At 39.1% G+C, this 25,985-nt stretch overlaps 1 protein-coding gene across 4 annotated transcripts in view; it reads left to right on the top strand.

The window, feature by feature from the left end:
- SIPA1L1 (signal induced proliferation associated 1 like 1) overlaps positions 1–25,985 on the top strand; it is a 197,080-nt gene that overhangs the window by 65,302 nt on the left and 105,793 nt on the right. For 3 of the 4 annotated variants that reach the window (XM_021403922.1, XM_021403921.1, XM_021403920.1), the window contains one exon: positions 16,077–16,155. The exons of the other annotated variant lie outside the window; for it this stretch is intronic. The gene's annotated coding sequence lies outside the window, so the exon portion shown is untranslated. The remainder of the gene's footprint in view (positions 1–16,076; positions 16,156–25,985) is intronic. 4 annotated transcript variants of the gene reach the window in all.

Here is a 25,985-nt window from a genome sequence, read left to right as displayed (position 1 = left end):
GCAGTATAAAAACTTGCAGATCACGAGACCTCGTCCCTTTTTTCCGCCGTCTCTCGTCTTGGCAGCACCTCGCTCTCCAGCCGTCTTATCGTCGGTAGTAGAGTAAGGCCTACCTTGATTTTGGGACATTCTCTCTCTCTGTATTGGATTTATCAGCTTAAATTGTAATTATATTGTATTATAGTGTGTTGTTTTGCATTCCGATATTTTATTTAGTAAATTAGTTTGTTTCTCCTCAGATTGTTGCCGCTGTTCTTTGCTCTCAGGGCCATCTCCCTACCCTTTTCCCCTTTCCCCTTTTCCCGGGACGTGGGCCCTTGGGTCCCCCGTCCCCTTTGTCACGGAATCGGGCCTAACGCCCGTAAACTGTTGACACCACTTTACATCAGCAGAAGTGCTAACATGGCCTTGCAGTGAGCTGCTATTGCAGGAAACCAGGCTGGAGGAACGATCTAGGCCTTCTCCAGACTCCTTATTTAGAGTGAGGTTTTAATCCTTCTCTGACATGATTCACTGAGCATCTCCACTAACACGTGAGCTTGCTGAGAGCTGAGGAGGGCAACATTCAGTGGCAGTTTGTGCTCCAGCTCCTGCTTGCTCCTGTATGGAGTTCCTGGGACTGCAGCATCAATCTCCATGGTTACATCTGCTCACCCAATCTAAATATAGAGGGCTCCCAGCATCTGCGGATGCCAATTTTTTGTAGGAATAGACAGAGGTCAAATGGTAAGGCTAATGCTGAAACAATGCAGGCTTTATTTCAGGACAGTGTAAATAGGAAGGACTGATCTGGAAACTTTTGCTGCTCTTAAAGACTTCTTAGAAGACTGCATTTGGTGACTTAGATAAATTTACTCCTGCTGTCCCTTGTGCTTGATATGTGTGATTAGCTTTGTGCTGAATAGTGAGGAAAAGTGGGCCACAGCACTCAGAGGTATCTTGGTTTTTTAGGTGTAACCAAATGTTTGTTTAATCCCCAAATGTCTGGCAGAATGTGTTCCAGAAGAAAATCACTTGATTCAGAGAAAAGGTGATAAAAGGAGGTTGGGATTGTTAGAGTGAGAAACTTCTCACCTACGCACACTGAGAAGAGGGGATCTTAGCTGCAGAAACGTAAGTTTATGGTCTTACAAATCTTCGATGTTCCTTCTGGCTTCTTACAAGCTGAAGATATTTCCAAAATATCCCTTTACCTTTTGCAAAAGATTTCACCTTTTGAATACCTGTTTGAATTTTGTTCCTATCTGTGCGGTCTTCCTGCTTCTGAGTCACTGGCAGTTTTTGTTAGAGCTTTCCTTTGCCCCTTCAGGAACTGGAACAGGTAAGAATGCGTGCTCTTACTCTGATGGTCATCCTTTGCAGCAGTGCTTCTTCCCATGCAATCAGGGTTGGCTTTGCGACAGCTGACATCATGCAGTGTTTCAAGCAGTGTGGGAGGAGGGTGCACTCCAGAAGAGGTATTAATGAGGTAAGCTGCCTTCCTCCAAGGGCCAGCCTCTACACAGACTGCAGATAAGTGTACCTGCACTGTATGAGAGCTTTCTTCAGGGAGGAGATATGAGGGTACTGGATGGCTGCTCCCCCCTTGCTTCCTGCCAGGTGTTTGTAGATGTCTTCCTGAAAGCAGGTTGTGCTCTGCTCAGGCGGTTACAGAATACATGGTTCTCTCACATTTTCAGAAGCACTGCAGATCTTGTAGGTGGTTTCTTTTAATCTACCTGTGAAACTAAACTTGTGCTGTAAGGAAAAAAGGGATGATTATTCTGAATATGCCTGCTTGATTCTTGGATCACAAGTTAAAAGCCAGTCTTCGCCATTCTTTCACTGAACCTATAATATACTTTTAGGGATTTAGTGAAAAGATAAAGATGATGCAAGCATGAGATACTACAGATCTGTCCATTCAGCCTTGTCCTCTGCCTTGTGTCTGTGCAAACCCTTCACAGGTGTGCAGTGGCTCTGGTTCAAGAAGGCATAGCAGGAAGATGAGAAAATTGCAGTGCATGGTTTTGTTTTTTGCCAGGGGTTGGGGAGTGGTGGTGTTGGTTTTGCAAAGATAGACGGGGTGGATTAGCATTCAGACTAAGCGGCTTCTTCATCTAACTCAATATGTTGCACAAGTTGTAGTTGCTGCCTGAAGGGAGATGACCGGGATACTTGTTAGGGATCACAGTGAGAACGGCGCTGAGGTCTGGATGTAGATCAGTTGGAGCTGATTCGAAATCACATGCTGGAAGTCATTGTCAGAAGTGCTGGTACAGCCCCCTCCTCTGAAAACATCATAATGATATGTTTATTGACAAATGCTTAAATTTACAGATGTGGGATATGCAAAGGAAGACCAGATTTAGAAATGACAAGCACTGTAACAAACGTTGCTACTAAAGAAAAAATCCTCCCTTCTAACCATCAGCGTGTGGTATGTTTAAAGAAACAAATAGATTTCTTATTCAAGTGAATTAGTTACAACTTTTGTTCATTATTTGAAATGGTTTCTGGAGGAATTTTTAAAATTGCTAAATTCCAGCTCCTAACAGCACTAGTTAGACAAAGTTTTATTTATAACTCTATTTCACTAGCAACTTTTCCTGTGGTTTGTAAGCTCGTAAGTTTTATGTTCCTATAGACTCAGTCTCATTTACTGAAATTGATTAACAAGTTAACCATTATATCAAGTAACATCTCTAGAAATTTAGATGTGCTACAAGAAAGCAGAATTTTCCTTGTTTTGAATACCTTTACATATCTAAAGACATTCAGTAACTTAATTATTGTCTTCTGTAATGTTTTTGTGCCACAGTAACTACAGTTTCTATCTGTAAATGGAAAAGAATTGTGAAATGTGTGGAATTTTTACCTTCTCTTATGTGTAAAAACACTGCAGTGAATTAATAGATGTTAGTGATGTAGTTGAGAGATTATTTAATGCACTGGAAAAAAATTGCGATTGTACCTTTCAGTTGAACAAAACTCAGTAATGTTCTTAATAGCTAAATATGCCCTTAATAATAGGAAGTATGTTCATGAGAAGTCTCACCTTCATTTCACTGCATGTGAGACTGAAATCATAGAATCATAGAATGGCTTGAGTTGGAAGGGGCCCCAGGGATCGTCAAGCTCCAACCCCCCTGCTGCGGTCAGGGCCACCAACCTCCATGTCTAATACTAGACCATAAATAAATGCATATTATTTCAATTAAGTGTATGGGAGTGAATGAAAAAAGAAGAGCCCTGGAATTTTTGACTAGCTGTAAGGTGGCAAGATTCTTATGCTTAGATCACTGTACTCTGTTGGTCAGGAATCGCAGAGTGGGTGGGGTTGGTAGGGCTCTCTGGGTCCAACTGCCCCGACCTTTGTTCCAGCAGGGATGCCCAGTGCAGGGTGCCCAGGGCAATGACCATGCACATTCTGAACATCTCAAGTTGGAGACTCTGCAGCCTCTGGGCAGCCTGTGCCAGTGCCCCATCATCTGCACAGCACAGATAGGTTCCTGGTATTCAGAGGGAACCCCTCGTGCTCCGCGTGTGCCCACTGCCTCTTGTCCTGGTACTGAGCACCACTGAAAAGAGCCTGGCTCTGTTCTCTTTGCACCTTCCCTGCAGGTATTAAAACACGCTGATACCTAGATGACTGAAGATATGGTGGTACTGATAGCAGTGATTCGTTTTCTTTGCTGCTGTTGACACCTGTTGACTAGGCAGGCTAGGAAAGAAGATGCATATGCTGTGTCTGCAAACTTACCAATTTCAAAATGGTTAGACACACCCGAGTTAGCTTTGATCTAGCTAGCCTGGATTAAAAAAAGATTGTGTGGATTTAATAGCATGGATTTTAGCACAGCCTGTTTGAGACTGCCAGAGAGTCTTGGAGCTTGATCTCTGCGATCCTGTGCCTTGGAAAACAAATGGTTTTTGTAAAGCTCTTACGTTAGTGAATTCTGTAGCTTGCATAGGTGTGGAGAGCTGTGGGTGAATGAGGAACGTGTATTGTATGCTGTGTGTGAATTTTTCCTGGTTTATCTTTAACAGGTGGAATGCACTATACCTTAGAACTAGTAAGTATTTACTTAGTACTGTGTATGATTATAAATTTACAGTGATTACCAAATGAGGTATTTACTGTGATTGACATTTTGTGGGACTCGCTGGTGAAGCATGAGCAACCCGGGTATTTTGAGTTTCTGAATGACTTAGCTTGCATGTTACAAGGGCTGCTCTGAAAGTAACGCCTTCTATTTTATTACTTTGGCCCATGACATCAGAGGCAGATGTTGGTGATATGGCAGGGGAAGCTGAACCTTCCCACCAATATTCCGTTACGTTTTGTTGCTCTGTGACAGATGGCAGCGGAGGGGCAGTCTGACAAAATAATGTCTGACATGGAAGTGTGTACAAAGCAAAGGTGTGTTACTGAATTCCTTCATGTGGAAAAAATGGTGCCCATTGACATTCGTCAGCACTTGCTGAATGTTTATGGAGACCAAACGGTGGATGTTCTCACAGTGAGGTGCTGGGTGGTGCGTTTCAACAGGAAAATGAATGGTTCCTTTTTGAAGTGTTTTGTGAACACAGGCAAGTGCTACTACTACAGCTGCATTGAGCATTAGATTTCCTAAATTCATGCTTGAAAACAAATATCCAAAGTTGAATTACAGGATTTATTTGGGAAGTAACCCACTTCAATGAAAACATTTCTGGGAATTTGGCAGTGGGCAATCCTTACAGGATTCTATCTCCTCAAAAGCAAAAGAAGCCTCATTTCTAGCCCGCTTGGTGAAAGATCAAGTTTCTTCCCTCCCTTACTCCCTACGTTCTTCCTGCAGGCATTTTATTTTTTTTCTCCATTTTTTTTTTAGCATCATTCTTGAATTGCAGAAGGAAGAACTACTTGTAGATTCATCATGACAAACAAAGTAATGTAACTGCTTTGCTCACTTTTTTTGATATTGTTTGTTGAAACATTATTGGATTGCATAAGATTAGCCACAACTGTGTTTTGAGTTTTCTGTTGCAGATGTGGTGGATTCAAGGAAGCTAACTAATAATTTGCAGTAATGCACAAAGCTGTCATCTGTGAAGATCAGAGTTCACGGTTTCCACTTGAGATCAGAGAAGATCAGCTTACTTTTCAGTCTAATTGCATTCGCTGCTTATGCATAATGCAAAATCACAACTTAACTCTGTTCCATATGATGAAAGATAAAGACCAGTCTAAGACAATATGATATTAGCTTTTCAGATCCCATAGCATGGGTTGTCTTTTTATGTATATGTCTTTTTATGTATAAAACATAACACAGATGTACATACACATCATAATGTGAATGATGCCATATAGCTTCAGCATAAGTAGCAGTGCAACTAATAAATAGCATTTCCTGTTGGTCTTAAATTATGTAGATTTTTTTTAGCATGGTAGTATTTTTACTCATACTTACATATGTTGTTAGATGAGAGTCGCTAATTTGTCGTTATTTCCATATTTGAAGGCTTAGTACTAAGATGCAGTTCTTAAATACAATGAAGCTATACTATTTATTGTGCTCTTTTTATTAATGCTAATATTTATTTGCTGATTTTTTTCAACGTATATAAATTACCAGTTTTTTCTACAAAGAAAGCTTATTTGTAGAAGTTGCAAACAACTTTCTAAGTTCAGGTTAGCTGAAAACTCAGCTTTGGTTTTATGTGTGGTATATTGGAAAATGTGACAGACCAACTTTCTCTAAATTGTGTCAAACTCAGGGTGGCAAAGTCTCTTTGTGTTGTGGCATAGATTGGATAGTATAAAAGGTGATCTGGGTGTGTAGTGTGGTGCGTTTACCGTTCCTATTGGTGAGTGTTTTGTACATGAGCAGGCCTTCCCAGTTCTTATGAGGGTGGTCCTCTCATCCCTCCCATCACTGTCTTGTCATTTGTGAGGCTGAATCCCTGGACCTGTTGGTGGCTCTCAGCTGTCCAGAACAGAGCTGGCTTGGCTGGCCTCTGGTTTGAGGCAAAAAAGCAGTTTCTTCGCCTGTTTGTTAGGCCATCTTGTTCTCTTGGTCCCAGCACATCTGAATTTGTTTGGAAGCTTCTGGTTAGTTAACTGTGGTATGAGAAATACTGGAGATACCTTTTTCCCCTTTTCTATTTTTTTTTAAAACCTTGTCTTGTCATTCCTATAGTGTGGCTCTTAAAAATCTTCATTTCTTAGTATGGCATTCATTCTTGGTGTAAGAGCCACTGCTGTTCTTGCTTTGTCATGCTTCTGTGCAGTCAGTAATGTTTGTAAAGACCACAGCCCATAGGTGCACTAAGAGTGTGTAGGACATGTAGGAAAGATATGATTGTTCATAGTATGAGGAAGCACTGAACAATCATTGTTTAAATACAAGTTTTACATTTGTTTTTTCTTCTTGCTCTTCTTTTATTTTCTTTCTCTTTCTAGGCGTTCTTCTTCTGAATAACTTCCTTCTTAATTGCTTTTTCTGTTCTCTTCTAGAACTCATGGTAAAGGTCTTTGCATAAGGGAGAAAAAATTGATGTTGACAACGAGCACACCCTTCGTTCCTCTTCAGAGGAGAAAATACTGCTGTAGCCTCTTTTCTTTGAAAACAGTTGGCTATTGGGAGGAGGTTGTTTGGAAGGAGGATGAGCTCTGAAATAACTGGAGACTGAGTGTCTTCCCAGCTGGGATTAATTTGGAATCAAAAGTTTATAGCATTCTTTAAACATTTACATGCTAGGCTGTGAGGGAGTGAGAGGGGACAGACGTACATTCCTTGCAAATCTTTGCTCCTTGCTTCTGTCCTTGACTATAAAAGGGAAGCAGGAATAGATATGGAAGATTTGAGGGAGGGGGAAAAAAAAAAGAATAGAGAAAAGAACAGGTAAAGGCAGTGCCTATTTAATATCTTCACTGTGAAATGAGAATTTGGGCCAAGTATTCCCTCTGGGATTGTTCTGCAAAGAAGTCATCATGTCTTTGCTGGTAAAGGCTAATCCAGGTTTTTCAGCTACGCTTTTATTAAAATGGCTTGGATGTAGAGAGGAATGTTGATACTCGTGACCAACTTAAAAGAGCAGGTTAAATATTTGGACAAGTTGGATTCGTTTTCTCATACATTAAAATCCTGGCAGTTGTCTTTCATCCAGAAATCACATTATAGCTAGCTTATCTGCTTTTGGTTAGATCAAAGGTCCCTCTGGCCTTTGTGGTGCTGCCTCTGACAGGGCATGGCAACAGACGTGTGTGACGGAATATGGGAAAAGTTTGTAGGCTTACTTGGTGACTTCTGGCTCAGGAACTGAATCAGGACTGTTTTACTCTTTATGGCCTTCCTCTTTTTTTCTTTTTATTTTGGAAGAACAGCATTGCATTCGGTACTCAATGTGGAAATTCTGTGCAGTGGCATGACAGAGGACCAGTGTACAGGTGTGTTTTGTTGTTGTCATTTTTTTGGCAAAAATAAGGGATGTTTTCTTCCTTCTCTTTCAGTAGGCTTTAGAGAACTAACACCTTTTCCCCTTTTTTGAGTAGAACCAATTCTTGAGGCAGGGATTTGTTTTGACTGATCCAGCTATAGGCCTTATACAGACTGGTGGTTATACTGTTGCCTCAACTGCAAATTCAATTTACTGTTAGAAGAACTTAATTCTATTTTAGTACCCATGCAGTGTTGATCCAGTTCTAAACTGGATGGTGAAATGTTGGAATAGTACCTTTTGCTTGGCAGTTGGATTGCTGGCACATCTCAGAATCACACTAGTCATGGCCTATGTGAACTTAGAACATTTCTTTTGTGCTTTTTTTTTCTCGGCTAATCTGTCTAGGCATGAAACGTAATTTTCATCTTATTTGATCTGAATTTGTTTGCTTTTATACAGTTTGACTTTGTGGCTTACGGTATCAGTTTATTTTTAGTGCAAGCGCATCAGACATGTAATTACAGATTTAGTGTTTGGAAAACAGTTTTTGTCCAGTAAGTTCTTCTGACAAGGAATTATAGAGCTATATTTGAAATGTTTTTAGCAATGAGTGTTATCAAAAATGAGAAACAGCTATGTCAAAATGTTATTGTGCTTTGCAGTAGAGGAGCCTATGTGGTACTAAGTTTCTTCTTATTTTTATAGTACCAAACTGTAAAGTATATTTTAAGCTTAGAGGGCACAGAGTGATTATGTTGCATCATGTTATACTTTGTGTTACAGAAGGTGATGTTTGGAGAAGTTTTGTTCCTGGGTTGAACAGCTGATATACTTTTTCACTCCCCTGTGCCCACCCCCCACCCTTTATTTTTCTTTTCCTTCTCTGTACTAAGAAATAGGAGAACCTGCCTTCTTTTTTGAAATAATGATGAAACTATTGGAGATCATATGCTGTTAAGTAAGTTTAAGCTTGTTTAGTTAAAGTTACTTATTGTACATTTTGAGGCCGAATGCTATGATTTGTTTTTGTTCTGAATCTACTCTTCTGTTTTCTATTTAAAATAATGAATAATTCATTTCTACAATGCAGCCTTACTGAAAGGAGAGAAAAGAGCAGCTATGTTAACTGGAAAAAAACAATTACGGAGATCTGCTGTGAGGTGCTATTCAGAAAGCAGTGTTGCAAGGTGTGATGTTTAGTGGTGGTGGTATCTTTTTAGTTTTGGTTACAGTGTGATAGTTCAGAGATACTTGGTTGAAATATTTTTGTGCTGGACAAAAATATGCTTCCTTTGTATGGACATGTTGTTTCTTAAACCTGCTTTAGTGATGTCTCACCTTTCCTAGCAGGTTTTGAACCTGCTGATTTCAATCATGTTTATTTCAATCATGGATAGGTGCAAGTCTCAATTATACTAAGTTCCAAATAATTTGTGCAGAATAGGGGCTTGAGCAGAGAAAAATCTGTTGTGTTGCCCAGCTGGAGAGTGCAATGTGAGTGCTTCTCGGGCAGTGATCCCCGAAATATTAAGCTGAGTAAATGAGGAAAGAGGAAGATGCTTTGGAACACAGGAGACTGTTATGTAAGAAACTAAATCCAACTAGGTTTCTTTCATTAGTCTTGGTATACATGGTTTTTATTACACTACTCTTACTTTTACTCCACAGTGACCAAACAATGTGGCTTTGCTTGTAATCCAGAATTGCTCGAGGACAGCTGTGTTATTAGTGTTTTTATTAATGGGAAATATGCATCTGAATGATCTTGTAAATGATTTGGTTGTATAGGATATTCTTTGATAGCACATAAATAATCTTTCCTTAGGAATTTTGGAGATAGAGTCAGTTTGGATGTTGATTTGTGGAAAAACATACATAGAAATTGCAAATTGTGGTGAAGATACAGAAACTATGGATTGTCGTATAATGGAGATACTAAGGGAGTATTTCAAAATTGATATTCCGTCACTATCTTACCATGTGCAGATCTGTGCTCCTGATACCTGATGCTTTTTAAATAAAGGCAATCATTTCACTTGTCATCTTTTGTTGTAACATGATATGTTGGGATTTTTCGTGGATCCAAGATGACCCGGAGTGTAAGATAATTCAGAAATAAACTTTTGTCTGTCAGAATAGGATCTAATGTATAAGCACCTTGTATTCTGACAAAAAAAAATATACAAGTATATGAAAAAGAAGCTTATGTATCCATCCTCTCTACCTCTCAAACCAAAAGCAAATCCCAAAAATACTAGGGAGTTTTATTGATGATATCAAGGTGCCTAACCTGTTCAAGAATAAAATCTCTCACAGTGATGTAGTGTTTCTTTTCTGGACTTCAAAAGATGTTTAGACAGCTGTTTATTCTCTAGTGTAATGTTTTATTTTATTTTAGGACTCTATGGATAAGAAGGCAGATTTTTAAAAAATCAAATCATTGTCTAAAAATGGGAATGCTGGACCAGAAGCCATGAGCTTTGAATTATATTGCAGGCTTTGCCACAGATTGTCTCTTTTAATCATCAGTCTCTCCATGCAAAGCAGTTTCTTGCCTTTTAAAGGCATTGAGACTTCATGGATTTTTCACACAGTGACCATGTAACTGGCAGCTGTTGGTGGCGAAGACCTGTTGGTGAATGAGGTTGGTGGTTCGGTACTTAAGAGCTTGCTGCTGTTTGTGCAGGCTTGCAAGATCCCAAAACATAGGAGGGAAATACTTTGAGAATTGTTTTCTGATAGAAAATACTATGCGAGGAGAGCTCCATCTTCTCCAGGATGATGATAACGTTATCCGTGTTCTCTGTTGTATGTAGTGCTTGTATCCCATCAGGAGTAGTGGTGTTGCCTTGTACATGTGGATATTGGTAACTTGTTCTCTTCTACTATATTGTTGTAAGTTTTTCTCCAGCTTGCGTGCCAGATTCCTGATGGTGTTTTTTTCACAGAATGAAAGAACTGTGGGGGGGTGGAAGCAACCTCTAGAGATTGAGTCCAACTCCCCTGCTAAAGCAGATTCTGTACCTCAGGTGGCACACGTAGGTGTCCAGATGGGTCTTGAATATCTCCAGAGAAGGAGATTCCACAACCTTTCTGGGCAATCTCTCCCAGCACTTTGTCACTTTAACAGTGAAGAAGTTCTTCATTGTGTTATGTTAGAATTGAACTTCCTGTGTTCTGGTGTCTGCCTGTTGCCCCTTGTTCTGTTACTGCATGCTCCTTGTTCTGTTGAGTCAGCACCATTGACTTGACTCCTACACTTCAGATATTTATAAACAGCGTTGAGATTGTCTCTCAGCCTTCTCTACTACCATACTGAAGAGTCTCAGATTTCTCAGCCTTTCCTCATATGGGACTTGCTTCAGGCTCCTAATCATCTTTGTTGCCCTCTGCTGGACTGTTTCTAGGAAATCTCTGTCTCTTTTGAAATGAGGAACCCAGAACTGGACACAGTATTCCAGATGTGGCCTCAGCAGAGCAGAGAAGGGAAGATAACCTCCCTCGACCTGCTGGCCACACTATTCTTAAGGCAGTCCAAGATACCATTGGCCTTCTTTCCAGGTCCAAAGAAAGGCTACAAGGCTTGTGAAGGGCTTGGAGAATATGGCCTCCGAGGAGTGACTGAAGGAAGTGGGGCTGTCTGTCTGGGGAAGAGGAATCTGAGGGGAGACCTTATTGCTCTCCTCAAGTACCTGAAAGGTGATTGCAGCGAGAGTGGGGCTGGTCTCTTCTCACTGGTGGCAGGTGACAGGACAAGAGGAAATGGCCTCAAGTTGCGCCAGGAGAGGTTTAGGTTGGATATCAGGAAAAACTCCTTTCCAGAAAGGGTTGTTAAGCACTGGAACAGGCTCCCCAGGGAGGTGGTTGAGTCACCGTTCCTGAATGTGTTTAAAAACCGTTTGGATGTGGTGCTCGGGGACATGATTTAGCGATGGGCTGTTAGAGCAGTATGGTTAGGTTGCAGTTGGACTTGATGATCTTGAAGGTCCTTTGCAACCTGAGCAATTCTATGATTATATGGTTCTTAGCTATGAGTGCACACTGCTGGCTCATGGCCAACCTGTTGTCCACCTGGATACTGAGATCCTTCTCTGCAGAGCTCCTCTTTAGCCGATCAGTCTCTAACCAGTACTGATACCTGTGGTTATTCCTCTCCAGGTGCAGGACTCTATACTTGCTCTTGTTAAACCTCATTAGGTTACTCTCTGCCCAGCTTTCCAGTCTGTCAAGGTCTTGCTGAATGGTGGCACAGCCTGCTGGTGTGTCAGCCACTCCTGCCAGCTTTCTATCATCAGCAAATTTGCTGGAGATGCAGTCTATCCCTTCATCCATGTCACTGATGAAGATGTGGAACAAGACTGGACCCCGAACTGACCCCTGGTAACAGGGGTCTAGCTACAGGTTCTAGCTACAGGACTCCAGCTAGACTCTGCACTGTGATCGCAACCCTCTGAGCTCTGCCAGTCAGCCAGTTCTCAATTTTTTTTTCTGTTAATGCAGATGTAAATAAAAAGAGAGATATTAAGAGAATTAGTTTTAAAAAAATTTATTCTACATACCAAATAAATAATTGTGGTGGTTTTTTATTTTGTTTCTGCAAGTGGGCATTAGTGTGCAACTAAAACCACTGCATTCTGTCTACAGTGTCAGTGTGATATTTTTTTTTTCTGTCCAAATGTCAGTGGTTACTTTCTTTACTTCTCTGGCAGTACTGCAAGTACTTTTCTTGGAATTGGGTAACTTCTTTCATTCCTTCAGGTGCAGGTCTGTTGGACCAAGAAGTCATGTTCTAGTTTCACAGCTACTTTAGCATAGTTCTGGAGATGTAATCAAAGTCTTTTTCTATCCTTCAGCAAATATTTTCACATGATATATAGAGTCTTGGGTTTTTGAATGGCTTTGCATGTTATTCCATCTTTCCAATCTCTGAACTAATAAATATGTATGCTTTTAAAGAAAAAAAGAGTAGTGTCTGTTTCTATTTTTTTTTTTACTATTACAAGTGCTTGTTTGCCACTATGCGTCCATCTACCAGATCACAAAAGCTAACTTGTTTATGTGAAAAATGTACTATTATTAAATTTCTACCAGCAAGGAACGTTGATGAAAGAACTAGGGGTAAAGCCTAAACTAGAGTTGCTTAAAGTCTGAATTCCATGAAAGGCTGAAAGATGGTGTCATACTTTGGTATGTGCTGTTAACGCTTACACTCTGATAGATGCTCTGACTATCTCTGTATTTAGGTAAACTCATGCCAGATTTGGCAAAGTGTGAGTTGGAATATTATTGCTGTTTCAAAGGAATCTTGAAAAATGAAATTGGAACTGAAATACATGTGTGTATGGAGCTAAAATACATGTGTGAGCATGGACATCTGTAGGTAAAACCCAAATTGTTTCATAGTGAAGGTATATACCCAGCACATGATGTATTCTGACACTTTTTCAAAGGGGAAAAAAACCAAACCCTTGCATTGAAACCAAGTTTCAAATTGTGTCTGCATGGGAAAACTGCCAAATGTGGAAAAAGGAGTGTAGATATCAGTGTTAGTGTATTGTAATTTTTTGATACCTGCGTTGTTTAATTCTAATTAAAGTATTTTGAGTTAGGTTTACACGGTGACCATGGAAAGAGGAATCTTCGGTTGGAAGCAGTTTTCCTATTTGAGGAGAGGAGGCAAAGAGCAAGAGAAATCTGTTTACATGTATTGTCACTTAAAATAATTCACAGAAATGAGTTTGTACTTAAAGGCCATAAAAAAGCAACAACTTTATTTACTTTAAACACATCTTGGAAAACGTGATGTGCATTACTATATATTAAGAAGATGAGTTTCTGTTTTCAGTTGCTGTCTGTTTTTAGTAACCTTAGATACACATTTTAAGATATGTTTCTCAGAATGCAGAAGAATTATCTAGATGGTATTTCATAGCTAGGACTATCATGTTATGTAGTCTTAAAACGTTTCCTTTCACTTCTTGTGCGTCATAGTGTTCGTACCTTCCACAGTGATATCTCCCTCAGTGTCACAGATTCTTTGTGTTCTTCAGTTTGGGCACCCACATTATTAATGGAAATATTAGGTAAAACTTGATGCAGGACAAGTTTTAGCTGAGTCAGTGTGAACTGCTTTAATGCTTTCCCTGTATTTCTATTTTTATTTTTTTTAAACTAGTCCATGGTTTCAGTTCTCTGAAAGAAAATTATCCGGTAGTTACGCTTACATACAGCAATTATTTCAGACATATGATCTTCAGGTCATGTTGGATGGTGTCAGAAGATTCACTTACATAAATCACACGTGCTGCTTCCCTTAGACATCTGCCCAGTCAAAAGAGAATATTATATTTAGTTTGACTGTAATTTCTTTAACATAAACTGATTTCTCCCTTGCTGTTCTTCCTCCAGGGATACATCCAAATCTGTCTTGAGTATCTGAGTTATGTTGTTTGTCCTATCACTCCTTAAATTCACTTTCTCCACTCTACTGTTGTTGAAAGTTATACATAATGTTCTGGAATATCTCAAAGCAAATCAGTAACGCTATAGGAATGATTTAGACTAGTTATTCATATACTCCAGTATAGGTTATCGTAAGTAAGTAGGTGGATTAAACTGTTCAAGTTTTTGAATGCACTGGTAATTAAATAAGTGGGTAAAGCACCACAGATTAAAAATGTAATTCAAATACCGTGGCGCAGCTACATGTGCTGGAAGCTGAAACCATTGTGACTGGAAACTGGCCAGACACCTCTAATGCCTCTTTTCATAAATATTTGCTGTTTGACAAGTTTCTTATGTCAAATACTGAGCTAGTATTTGAGCATCCGTTAGTGGTCCTGCCAGTGATGTGACTCAGACTGAAAACCCCTACTCTGAGAAGATACCATCTCTTTCTTACTTTATTCTGTTCTATGGAATAGACCTAAATTTAAGCAGTAAGATCAAGACATTACAGAGTAATGCAAAGCTAAATAAACAGATGCAGATTCAGTCTGGCTTAGTAGATTTTTTCCATGTAGGTTTTCTGATAACTTCTATTTGAAGAATGGGCTTCTGTTTAATCTATCACGTCTGGGAAAGCACTCTAAGTGCAAAACAAGTAGAAAATAATTCCAAATAGCTGAAGGTCTGAAAATGTAATTGCGCAGCAGAGCTTAATATTAGCTTGCTTTTTCTAAGCTGAATGAAAATTTGAGGACATTTTCTAAAAATAAAAATTGCTAGGCCTAACCCAGTAGAATTAGATTACTGACTGTAGGAAAATGTTTTACTGTTGAGTGAAGGTTGGTTTTCTTTTCCATCTATGCTCTTCTCCCCATTGTCAGTGGGAATTAATTTCAATCATGAACAGCTGTTGAAATAAATCTTGCTGCTCAAATGATAGTTTCAGTTATTCTGTTTGCTTGAAAGTCTGAAAGAGACTTAAAAAAGCAAAAACCTCTGCTGGTGAAGCCCTCACAGATTGAAGTAGGCAGTGTGTATGACAGAAGTTGATAATGGAAGAATTCATTAAGTTAAATCCAACATCCTGGAGTATGGCATACACAGGATTTCACTGAACATGTTTACTCTGGTGCTGCCTTTGAAAGGAGTGGTGCTGACACCCCTGTGTACTGACTGGGGTTGATTGAGAGTCCTTGCACCTGAAGATGGGAGAGAACAAGCCTGTGAAGTCTGAGCTTCGGTGAGCAGCATGTGCTGATGCTGCATTGAAGTGCATGGTGCGTCTTGGCTATCTTGCTGAGTTTAGCTACTGAGGTATTTCATGGAGACCCGTGTTGCACCAGAGGTTTTGCATACTTGCGGATAAACCTGTCCTATGCCCCAGAAAGCTGTTCAGGGGGCTCTTGACCTGTCCCAATTTAAGCCTTTTATTTCAATGACTTTTAACTTGGACAGATGTTTACGCATGGTTTAGTTTACTGCTCTGTCTGTTAAGTTTGCTGAAGAATGCACATTTAGCTTCACTGCCTCACATTTTGCAAACATAACTACGCTTGGCACAAGGTAGTGGAGCACCTGAGCCTGCCCTGGTGTGGGGCCACAGTGTTTGTGGGTCTTTCCCCTCTAATTGCTTTTCTCAGAAACAGGCTCCGTTAGCTGCAGGTCTCAGCATTAAGCGTGCAGAGACAATCTGTTCTGTACACGTGGTGCTTTCTGTGCTGGCATCAGTGTGGTGTGGAGGGAGGAAACGCTTGTGATTCAAATACTAGAGGACTGAAGAACAGAAAGAAGGGAAAAGACCCTTGGCTGGGAGACAGAAGGGCAGGGCGCTGGGAGGGGAGAAAGAAAAGAATGTAAGAGCAGGAAACCGTTGAAAAGAGGAGGAGGGAACAGGAGTGAGTGAAGTGAGCAGAAGAGTGAGAGGAATGGATTCATGAGCGGCAGGCAGGAACGATCAACAAAAGGATGTTCTGGGAACAGCCAAGTGCATACAATTGTTTGGCTTTGAAAAGTCTAATATGGCTTGGGCTATCCGTGAAAATACTGCTGCTTGATAGCACTGCTGATACAAAAATCTGTGGCAGATGCTCTTGGTAGAAGGTTCCCTTCTCAAGAATTTTGTTCTCAGACTCTTTGGCTACCTAGCTCTTGAGTTAGTTAACTCAGAACAAGAATATTTTATCTGTATATTTTGCTTAGTTTTCTCTCTCTTTTACCAGCTGCTTCATCTTTGAAGAGAGATTTTTCCGGTGCCCTTCCTCAGATGTCTGTGATACTACCAAGAGGAACTGCCTTTCTGTAAGTGGAACTCTTCTGTGAATAGCACATTCAAAATACGAATTAATTGAAAACACTCATAGTAATGTGTGTTTGCAGAGAAGTCTGAACAGTTTAAAAACTGAATTTAGTATGTAAAATAATTTGTCTTATAATCCGATTGCCTTAACCTCAAATTATGTATGATTTTTCATGGTTCATAATTGAGAATAATGATAGATGCTTGGGGAAGCTTTTTTTTTTTACTTTGGACGTTTGAAATGCATAGTAAGCCTCTATTCTTAGCTTAGACAGTGATAATAAAAGCAGTACGTGTCTCTGTCAACAGTGGTGAAAAATAAGTCTCTGGGGATTTCTGAATGTTTTATTTAATGATGAGAACAGTAAATCTGTCCTGTGTGGTGTCTGAGTGAGCTGTCTTATATCAAAACATCATTAATTCATCTTTATACTTTACAGCATTGTTTTGGGAGTAAATACTGGAATGTAAGCCAAAAGCTCCCCTCTAGATTGCAAGAGTCATATTGTAGGGATTGTTGAGGGATTTATACTTTTTGGCTTAGCAATTTTCAACGGTAGGAAGAGGGAGAGCCTCGATCTGCTTGCTTAGCTTGGTTTAGCAGTTTAATCATGGTAGTACAGCCATCAGACCTGTGCACGTACCTGAGTGCTTGAAGATGAAGATAAGCACTTCATGAGATCTTGAATTGCATTTATACCCTTTTTTTACTATTAAATTGCGGAAGTAAGAATTTACTAAAATTGCAGAAGAATAGTGCATTTGTTTCTTCAGAAATACTGATTTTTGTGCTCTGGACTCTTAATTTCAATTCAATTGAGCCATGAGGTTTTTATATATGTGTGTTGTATTTGGCATTTTTTCTTTGAACTTGGAAAGCGTATATGCATCCTTAAAGTTCATTATTACCCTAAAGACTTTATTGAAAGTCTCTGAATGCGAATTACAGCTGGTAGCTTTATGTTCCAGCTAAACAGTAGAGAGAAAGATGGGTCTTGGTCCTGTTCCTCCTTTCTCTTGCTTTGGCACTTACTTGAGCCTAGGCTGATGTGATGCATCAGCAAAAGGAGGCTGTTTTGGTTTTTGATAGGAGGTAGTTTTCTACTGTTTTGGAAGCTGAATGTATTTGTAATTCAAGGAAGTGAGCGTGGGCCTGGAAAATTGAGGAATGGGGCACGGAGAAGAATGAATTTCCTTGAGCCCTTAAATTTCTCCTTTCTGGAAGCTAGAGAAATGCATCTGCTGGATGCAGCAGGAGATGAGTAGGGCCAACATATGGAAGCAGAGGGTTGGTTGGTTTAAGCATATCATGAACAACAGCTACTCTGATGGGAGTTGCAGGGATTGTGATGGAAAGGGCAGAGGGTGTGGAAGGCTGCTTGGCTCATGAAGTCAGAGGGGGGACTGCATGGCTTGAGTGACAACTGCTTGGAGTAAGCCAGAAACAGCCTCATGGTTCCCTATCCTCTGCATGAGGGGAACAGCAGGGAGGTACTCCAAAGGGTGAGAAGCTTAGAAACTGCTGTGGTGATCAGTCAGTTTGCGGAGTACTCAAACCAGGAAAATAAATGGGCTGCCTGTACTAACTGTTCTCTGCTGAGAGGGAACAGTGCTGCAGTTATGAAAGCAAGTATAGGAATCTAGTAGTCACAGTAGTGGTAACAAAAAGTAGTAGTTGTTAATGCTACTGCTTTTTACATAACTCAAATTCTAAAATTATCAGGGTTTTTTGGTATACGAAATTAATGACAAGTATAGATGGCTTATTATGTGAACCTTTCAATGCTAAAAACAGCAGATAGTGAGATTACTGGATCCTATGACACAAACCCTTGACCTTTCTCTCCCCTCTAGAAAAAAACAATCCACTCCTCTAATATCTCTTACTTGTCATTAGTGGAAAAAAAAAAAGCCAAAGCCTTATTTGACTAATTGCTTGTACTTAATAGAATTTCATAAATTAGAGCATCTAAGTGATGTTTTAGGTGAAAAACTACAAGAAAATTGTGTAAAGGAACTTGAGCTATAAGGGGCTTTAGCCTTTATGGTTTGATTTAAGTGAATCAAGCAAAAAATTAGCTTGCTCTTTCTCACGCCTGCTTTACGTAACTGTTCTTTATTGGTACCAAAACTGCATTTTGCTTTCATGAATTTAATAGTCTTACCAACAATTTCATCTAATCATCCACTGTTAGTTTTCGGGGAAAAAAAAATGCACTAAATTTATTTTTAGAAGTTCAGACTCTTAGGAATGTGATTATATCACATGAGTAGGCCAGTTACTGGAGAAAGAGCCATACACAGTGCAAAATGTGGAATAATGAGAGAATGGCTAAGAGCCCGTGCTGTCGCCATTCAGTTTAAGATAGCTGGAAACATAAGAAAATAAGCAAATTATTTGATGAGTTAGTAGTGAACTTAGCTGTAACAACTTAAAGAGAAGCAAGGACAGCTAACAGCTTGTCAGTTTGATGGATGACCCCCAAAGTTTTCTTAAAAGGAAATCACTCAAATCTATTGCTTTCATAGGGTTTACCAGTGTGTGTCTGTTCTTAGCTTCTGTCCTGGGAACCACCAGTGTAATGTAAAGCCCGTCCATCATCTGTAAACTGAAGTATTTTCAATAACTGTGCAATTGAGCAGTGGAAGAGGAATAATTAAATGTCTTATAAAATGCTGAAGAAAACATTTAGAAAACGGAAAACTTGGAGGTCAGTGTAGAAGCACCTTCCTGGTCATCCCCAGACTGGGCAGCATGACAGTTATCTCCCCAGCTTTTCATAAGTGAAGCTACCCAACTGACTTCAGTCACCGACACCCTTCCTTGCCTATGCTGTTGCATCACACTGTGCAGAACTCACACTGTGTGTGCTCATGGTGTCATGGCTGCCAGAGTTGTTTGAGGTTGTGCATGCTCTCCCTCCCTTCCCAGCCATGTACATCTCTGTGATGCTTTTGACAACATTGCCTTTAGATGCTCATGTATGATTTAATGAGGCTGGGGTGTTGTATCAGAGCTTCGTGGAGAAGTTGTCTTGAAGGAGGGCATGTGGTTTGTCATGAGCTGGCTCTAATTACCAGTTTCATCCCAGAATTTTCTTGGGGAAGAGAGGCATTACGTTTTGAAGTTAGCCAGTAAAAGAGTTGTTGATAAACTGAGTGAATGTGGCTTTGTGAATCTTCAAGTGCCAAGTGAAGACTTTTCTTTTTGCTAAGGTAATGTATTTGTGAATGGAAGTTGCTTTGCATATGAAGACGCAGGATTGTTTTTTTAATGTTAAATACCAGTATGAATCTGTAGATAATGGTAATTCTCCTTCTCAGTTACTGTTAGCTGAGACGTGTTAAGGATATGTGTTAAGGATACTTAAAATTGCACTGTTTAAGAATATGCAAACAGATGTGTTCTACTGGGGATATACTCATAGGTGTAGGAATTTGCAAGTTTTTCTCAAACAGATTATACATGAATGCCCTTCTGAAACAACAGCCAGTGAGAATCGAGGCAGGGGAGTTTATGCTGGCAGTATTTTTTTTTTCCCTCAATCTGCCTCCAATTCAATTTTGAGAATGTCCAAAAACTGTGGAGTGGATCTGCTTTACCTGCCCCTAAATTTTCAGTGCTTACAGTGGTATATAATGTTTAGAGAAGTTGAGTGCAATAGTGCTATATCAGTCCCTCAAAGCAGGGTTCAGTAAGAACATTTGCACTCCGGGTACAAATGATTGTTAGCAGCAGCATTTGAAGTTGTCAGAGAAAGTGACTACAGCTTCAGCATTGCGTTGTGACTGTCAGGCTCACCATAACTTCAAGAGTAATTGGCTACAACCACATACTCTTAATCTGTGGGTGTCTTATCTTTCTTTTATCACTTTAAAATATTTTATTTTCTTTATGAAGATCTACTGGCTGCCAGAGTTTTTCAGATGCTTCGTAAGGTATTAACTCCTTTAATATGTATATGTTAAAAGTTAATGTTGTGGCTTGATTTTTGTTTGTTTTTCAACGGAGCATTTAAAAACTTTCTGTACTGGTGCCATATTATCAGAAGTACGCTTTTATCTGTAGAATTTGGAGGAAAAAAAAAAAAAAACAACCTTGAAGGAAGCACCTAAAGAAAATAAGAGTATTTCTTGGACAGATTAATGTGTTTCAAGCTGTGTTCTCCATCTATAATCAGATTTGGGAATGCAGTTTTTCGCAGTATACGTGCACTTTTTTTGACCTATGCTTAAAATACACAGGCAAAAGTTATACCTAAACAGAAGTCATTCTCTTACCTCACATGTTAGAATAAAATGTGATACAAAGTGTGCTGTCACTGAGGCAAGATATTTGAGTGGTGCATAGTGAGTCAACGGATCACAAGTCCATTTTTCCATGTCTGTATGGGAAGGGAGGGAGGGAAAGTGATATTTTGAGTGGGAGGCTTCTTTCAGATTTTTCACTTCATTTTAGGTGAAGTCAGTGTTTTTCTTTTGTTAATGGCAAAAAATCAGTTCAAAAAATAGTTCTAATTTAATGAAGCCTTTATATCCTTGATTTTTTCTTCTAGTACAGAGTATTGTTGCAAAAATTCTTTTCTTAAACTTTTTAACTATGGAGAAGTAATGACCAATATGTAGTCATAATTTTTGATAAAATTCTTTGTGTGTTCTTTCATGTGACTTGAATTCTATGGAGTTCTCCTAAAATACTCTAAATACAAATATTTCCAAAATACCAGTGATTGCTTTTTAGTTCAGATAACTTACTGTAAGATAGTTGGTTAAGGAGACCATGAGAACAAACATAGTGGTTCAGGCTGTGCATCCATCTGCCTTAGCAACCTTCTTTAGATCATCATGCTCGCTCAGCATCAGATGTTTACAGAACATGAGAGCAGGGGAAATATACGATGATTGGTCTTATTCACTTTAATTTCAGCAGACTCTTGAATCAGTGGAAACATGTACATAATGTGTTCTAGGAGATTTTGCTTTTGTTGATTCATATAGCAAGAAAACTTTCTATAGTCTAGTAATATTCTATTTTATGTGGCTTGGGCAAACAGTTTTCAAAACAATGACAGTATCTGTACAACTGCAGTGTTTGGAGAAAAAGAAAATGATTTCCTATGCCTCTTTTCCATGTTTCCTATGATTTTATAGACTTTCTGTTTCTTATCAACTTTCTGCTTCAGAGCAAAGGGCTCTTAATCCCTGGAAGATGCTGAAAGAACTTCCTGCTTGCCTGTTCCTGCTTCCTTCGCTGTCATAAATGTTCATACAGTCACACAAAGACACTGATTGAGGGAATGATCCAGCTAAAAAGTCCTCTTCCCCATCCTTACATAATTCTAACAGTTCAGCTCAGCCAGCCCATCCCATTGTGTGATGCATGGGAATATGATGGCAGGAACAGGAATAAACAGATGGAGACCTCCTTAGCTATGTGGGCTTCAGCTCTGTCTCTGTCTGCTCTCTGAAAACTTCTTGGATGTGTTCTCTCACCTGGTGTTAAATGAAGGTTGCTTGCTTTGTTGTTGATGATACTCTTAACAACCAAAAACCAAACCAAAACATGTGTATAGAAATCGTTTCAAAGCAGTAGACCAAACCATAAAGGTAAATTTATCTTAAACTGCAACTTTTACTTTAGTGTTGGCACTAGTTTGGTCTTTTACCTATCAAACTGCCAACTTCTCATTAAATTTTAGGAATACATCACCTCTGAGACTTTGGAGTCTTATCCAACTTGGTCAAAACTGGTGTATGGTTAGTTGCAATTTATTTGGGGAGAAACGGTAGCAACTGTGACTGTGGAAGTCTGACTTGCTTAGGAAAACTTGGAGGGGGGTGGGACGAGATGAATTCTTTATTCAAAAGTCAGATGGCTTGTTTTGGGGCTTTTTGTGCTTTTTATTTTCTTTTCCCATCTAAGTTGTTTTCACTGGTTTTAGCAGTATGGTAACTTCTTCAGATCACACTGAAAATTGCTGCTAACATTTATCCAAACATGCTGATTTCTTCTGCTTCTACAAAGTTCACTGTACAGCTGGAATAGCTGTGCTCCAGTAGCTCTACATAAAACGGAGATGCATTTACTAGCTTCGTAACGGTTATGCTTCTGGAGCTAAGTCATTTTTGCATTTGGTGGAGTTTATAGAAGGCTGTTTCCCTAGTAGAGAGAATGGGGAAAATACAACCTGGAGAATCCTCAGGATTATTATTTCCAGTAAGTCATCAATACCAGATGGCTTTGAAACCTATTTAGCTACCTGTTTTTGTTAATCTTGCTTTGCTTGCTTGAGACCTCAAAACTTATTTTCCCCACCTGCTGATAAATATAGGGTTATAGGAATCACCGTATTGGGTCAGACCGTCTGTTCTTTAATTAGGACTTGCAACAGATGCTTGGGATGATGATGCACAAGAACCTGGCTGGTTCTTGTGCATCCAATAGGCTGTTATGATAATAATATACTCCGGGGAATCTCTCTCTGGGATCCTGTTAGTTCAGCATATGTTGTAAAGCTCAAAAACACTTGCATTTTTCCAGGTTTTCATTTTTAAATATTTTCTATTGCAATAGCATTTTATCTTCTGTTCTCTCCTTTAGCTTTTGCAGGCTTTCAGCTTTGCAGTTCTATATTCCTCAGCAGTGAGTTCCCTGGGTTGACATATGAAGAGGTACCTGTTTGGTTAATAGTGAGCTCGTCAACTTTCAATTTAGTCGAACACCTTCTCTGGCTCTGAGAGTATTCTTGGAGGGTAATTCTTGATCTACCTTTCCTGTGCCATTTTCTTGGGAAAATAACTTTATTCTTGCTAATTTTTCTCCCTGCGTGTTGACAGTTTTGTACTTCTTGTTATTCTTGGTTCCTGTAGAGAAAAGCTTTCAGCTGAGCTGCAGTAACTGGATGATTCAAATTTCCCACCTTGCTTCAGCTGAGAAAACACTGTTCTTGCCTATAACAGAAAATTTATCTTCTTATGCTGCTGAAGATGTGTAATTCATAGGAAGTACTGTTAGTATTTTAGGTTTTATTTGAGGAAGATATATTGTGTTGTAGTAGTGAAAGTGGCCTTGCAAGGGGAATGTTGTCTAAATCTGCAACAGTGCTACAGCAAAGTGAAGGATTCTTAAGCTGCTTGTTTTCAAAGCTGCTTTGAGAGAACATGGCACAAAACTAAAAGGTGGGGAGAGTTCCTTTTCAGGGCTAGGGGTGTGCCTGTGTTTCCTTTGGCAGTTCTAAGTCCAGATCAAGATGCAGCACTTTCCTACTGCAATGTAAGTGATATTTAAAGCATTGTAAACTGGAGAGCCAATGTTGTTTGCTGGTAAGTAGCATCAGTATTAACATCTTAACAGCAGCTCCCAAACTAGGGGTTGTGGGCATGGAACCCCAGAAAACTTAGCATGCTGTGCTTTTTTTGTATCCTATCCTGATTTGAAGTAAAATTAAGAGCAATTGATGTAGAAACCAGTTGATATAGATAAAGATTGTAATTTTAAATACCTGAGCAAAAGGGATCTTAAGCTGTCTTTGATTTTTGCCTTTTTTTTTTAAATGGGGCCTTTTTTTCTCTGTGGAGTACTGTTTGTGAAGTACCACCCTCCTTATATCACTTACATTTTTCTATATAGATTCTTAGAAAACCCAATAAACTTCAAGGTGAGTGTAAGTTAGTAGTTGAAGGAATCAGTAGGTTTTGAGTGAATGGATGTGAAGGGAAATAAGAAAATTATGAGGAGGGGAGACAGATTGATGTTGGATACATTAATTGAAAAATGAGGTGTTGAACCTTATCCTGACTAGCAAGGGAATGCCGTTCTTTTTCTAACCTGCTTATAAGCATTAGATCCAGAAGCCTCTGTTGTGTTGTGCTCAGGTTTCCTAGGAGATGTGAGATATTTTTGAGAAACCGAGAAATTGAGAAATCATGGAAAGAGGAATTTTAAATTGCATGTCAAGCCACAAAATGCAGTGGCAGGGAAGATTTGTAATATGAAATATTTTAAAGGTAGAGCTTAGATCCTGTATAGCTGAAATACTTTTTCACCAATGGTAATGATCAGCATTTAACTGAGAGCTATTTTAGTTTGATAAACAACATTCTTTTCATTTTTAACTGCTTGGAGAGAAGTCTAAGTGCCAAAGATAAATAGATGATACTTATCCCAACATCTGGAAAAATTCTTCATTCAGAAGTAATAGCCCTAAAATCTTACTTTTTAAAAAAAAAATTAAGATGGTTGAAAAATTCTGGACATATAATTCTTGAAATAGTGTTTGGCTTGAGAATGTCGATTAAATAGGTATTATGGGCAGAGCAGCCCAGGAACGGACTGTGTCTAGGATGCTAGAAGCTACTTAAGATTATACAAAGTGTTTAAGTCAACTTCTTGAGCAAACTGGAAATTTTCAGTTAACAACGGCATGTGTGCATCCAACATTTTTGCAAGCAAGAGATAAGGCACAATGTGGTAAAACCTGCTCAAATGCTGGCTTATGCTTTGGCACTCTGGGTAGCTACAATAAGTCCTATAAAGCCAGAAAGAGTGGACTAATTTTGCTTACTATATACATGTGCCATGTTTTGTGAGAGAGCTTGCAAATTAATAATCAAGAGATGGAATTCTTTGTGCTGCCTTGACACTTGTCATGTCCTAGAATATTTTGGCACAATGTTAAGTGCCATCTTAAACCTTCTTGGAAAAGCAAAGAGTCCTATACTTAAAAATCTCTGTTCTATAAAGTAATTTTTTTTGCTGATGTAAGTCTTCATGATGGCTACATGCTGGTTTTGATTTTAAGACTTAGGATTTGTTTGTTTGACGGTGCTAGGAAGAAGCATTCAGCTCCTCTTACTTTGAAAAGTATCGAACTTAACTTCATCCAGTCAGCCAACAAATCTTTTGACACTGATAGGAACAAGTTAACAAGGTGAACAAGCAAAGAAGACAAAACAGTATTTTGTTTGTATTGGTGAAAATATTTGTGATATTGTCTTGGAAAGTTGTTGTTTGAGGGAAGTAATACATAGGAAGTACTGTGTGATTTTTTTTTTATGAAAACCATAATAAACTGCAGAAGTTTTGAATATTAGGAAACGGTTGAAGGATGGGTTATTGATAGAGAAAAGACATTTTTACCAGTTATATCTGACTGCAGTTCTCACTTACACGTGCTGCTTTTTAAAGCGTCAGGCCTCTGAGCTACAAAATGATGTTTTACCTCTTCTTGAACAACATGATAATAGAAAAACTGTTAAGAAAAAAAACCAAAGACTTGTTTGTTCTCACAACTGCACTTCCTATTTCTGCTCATAAATGAGCTGATTTTGACTTTCAGTATGTATAAATGGTGAAAATAGAGGAAATCATACAGGGGCCAAGTGGAGAAGAATATGTATATTTTTTGTTGGTGTTGGCACCTGGTTTACCTAGGGTACAACAAGCTCTGGTGCCCCAGTCAGCACTTCAGCTGTGCCGGCTTCTTTCAGGACTTCCCTGAAGACAGCAAAGTGAAGATTTTTTAATAAGCAAAGTTCCAGTGAAACCTCAAAGATGAGAGGAATTTCAAAAGCAAAATAAAACGTTCATCTGTCAGGAGAGATTCACTGGCTGCCATTCAGAACAGAAAGCTGCAGAATGCTTGTGGCCGGCTACACGAATATGAGCATGTTGAACTTTTCCACCCCCTTGCGTGCATAACAGAACATGCTTAAATCAAAATAGTTTAGTCAGGTCATAGTTTGTTAATGTCTACTTTGTATTTAAAACTTTTTTGAAAGAAAATAGATTTTTAAAAAATCTGTTTTATTCTGAAGGATTTATGAACTTGTT

The sequence above is a fragment of the Numida meleagris genome, chromosome 6 (genome assembly GCF_002078875.1).
Source record: "Numida meleagris isolate 19003 breed g44 Domestic line chromosome 6, NumMel1.0, whole genome shotgun sequence".
Lineage (NCBI taxonomy): Eukaryota > Metazoa > Chordata > Aves > Galliformes > Numididae > Numida > Numida meleagris.
Note: the sequence above shows the minus strand (reverse complement) of the source record. Positions and strands in the feature narration are given on the sequence as shown.